Source organism: Sinocyclocheilus rhinocerous, unplaced genomic scaffold (assembly GCF_001515625.1).
Source record: "Sinocyclocheilus rhinocerous isolate Xijiao unplaced genomic scaffold, SAMN03320098_v1.1 scaffold2724, whole genome shotgun sequence".
Lineage (NCBI taxonomy): Eukaryota > Metazoa > Chordata > Actinopteri > Cypriniformes > Cyprinidae > Sinocyclocheilus > Sinocyclocheilus rhinocerous.
The window spans coordinates 535,892-538,407 of record NW_015635046.1 but is presented as its reverse complement, the minus strand read 5'-3'; positions in this window follow the sequence as shown (position 1 = coordinate 538,407).

Below are 2,516 nucleotides of genomic sequence, written 5' to 3'. Positions count from 1 at the left end.
CGTGACGTAGATATGTGGGGGCGTGTTAGAACGAGCCGTTTTAGGTAGGTGTGGTTGACTCTTAACTTTTACAAAGAATATCTCTTTGGATTTGAGACTTTAGTCTTTGCAACTTTACAGATCTTGTTTATGCACCAAGAGCATGTAACACTTCAAAGAGAAAGGAAAAATTGAAATCGCATCATATGACCCCTTTAATAAATTCATCTCTACCCTTCCTGAAAAAAGTTATTTTTTATTACGCATTTTGCAGCACTTCTACACCTGCTAACTTGGCAGTAAAAAAGCTAACTATTAGCTTTTTCACTAACAAAGTCATTCTATCCTTTGTGCTCGGCCAGTTGGCAGTGCTGTCACTCCTCTCTACCCAGTAACCAGAGTCAGATTTGGGCAGCAGATGAGGGCTCTCTGCTGGTCAGATGGTTCTCACTTCCAGCCGTCTGAACACTAGTCTCCGCCAGACCTAGCCATATGAACCTTCCTAAATTAAATATGAGCTCTTTCTGGATACAGAGGATACTCATAACACACTGCTGTCTGAAAACCAATGCTCGAGCGAAAGAAACTCTCTGGAGAGGATAGCAGGAGTTTATTTGAGTTTGTGTGTGTGTGTGTTAAAGCCTGGTAGACTTACCTGTGTATAAACACCTGTAGATAAACCCTATCATCGCCTCAGAGCACTGCGTTGGAGGTCGGCTTCCTCCATCTGCTCACAAAGAACTTCTGGCCGCTATGCCAGAGCTAATTTACCACCACTGCTTGTATTTGTATTTATGAACGCTAACATGCCAGGCTTTTGGATCATAATAACTATGTGTCTAACTGTCACACAGCATGTGTGATAGAGGTATCCAGCCATAGATTTTCATTTAATTGCATGCAAGAAAGCCTTCTGGACTGCTTTCCTGCGATAATTAGAATTAGCTTTAAATTGCTTGTATTTATTGGTCATGAATGTATAAAGTTTATCTTTGAGTGCTCTGGAAACAATGTTCTCAGCTATAAATTTAATGTGAATAGAATAGATCAAATTAGTATATACACTGAACAAAATTATAAACGCAACACTGTTGTTTTTGCCCCCATTTTTCATGAGCTGAACTCAAAGATCTTAGTACTTTTTCTATGTACACAAAAGGTCTATTTCTCTCAAATATTGTTCACAAATCTGTCTAAATCTGTGTTAGTGAGCACTTCTCCTTTGCCGAGATAATCCATCCACCTCACAGGTGTGGCATATCAAGGTGCTGATTAGACAGCATGATTATTGCACAGGTGTGCCTTAGGCTGGCCACAATAAAAGGCCACTCTAAAATGTGCAGTTTTATCACACAGCACAATGCCACAGATGTCGCAAGTTTTGAGGGAGCGTGCAATTGGCATGCTGACTGCAGGAATGTCCACCAGAGCTGTTGCCCGTGAATTGAATGCTCATTTCTCTACCATAAGCCGTCTCCAAAGGCGTTTCTGAGAATCTGGCAGTACATCCAACCGGCCTCACAACCGCAGACCACGTGTAACCACACCAGCCCAGGACCTCCACATCCAGCATCTTCACTTCCAAGATTGTCTGAGATCAGCCACCCGGACAGCTGCTGCAACAATCATTTGCATAACCAAAGAATTTCTGCACAAACTGTCATAAACCGCCTCAGGGAAGCTCATCTGCATGCTCGTGTCCGGGTGGCTGGTCTCAGATGATCTTGGAGGTGAAGATGCTGGATGTGGAGGTCCTGGGCTGGTGTGGTTACACGTGGTCTGCGGTTGTGAGGCTGGTTGGATGTACTGCCAAATTCTCTGAAACGCCTTTGGAGACGGCTTATGGTAGAGAAATGAACATTCAATTCATGGGCAACAGCTCTGGTGGACATTCCTGCAGTCAGCATGCCAATTGCATGCTCCCTCAAAACTTGCGACATCTGTGGCATTGTGCTGTGTGATAAAACTGCACATTTTAGAGTGGCCTTTTATTGTGGCCAGCCTAAGGCACACCTGTGCAATTATCATGCTGTCTAATCAGCATCTTGATGTGCCACACCTGTGAGGTGGATGGATTGTCTTGGCAAAGGAGAAGTGCTCACTAACACAGATTTAGACAGATTTGTGAACACTATTTGAGAGAAATAGACCTTTTGTGTACATAGAAAAAGTCTTAGATCTTTGAGTTCAGCTCATGAAAAATGGGGGCAAAAACAAAAGTGTTGCGTTTATAATTTTGGTCAGTGTGTGTGTGTGTGTGTATATATATATATATTTTTTTTCTATAATTTGTCCATTAATGTGTTCTTTGGGCAATATGTAACGAAAATGTGTAATAATGAGTGTAATAACTTAGTACAATTTTGTCCCCAAAATATGGTTAAGTAGGTACACACACACACAAACACACACATACACACACACACACACACACATGATTCCACCCAATCAGCTTATCTTTGTAAAATGGAACAGCTTTTTAAATAACTGAATGTGCACTCTTAACTTCAGCCAATCAAGCATTATATTATGATAAT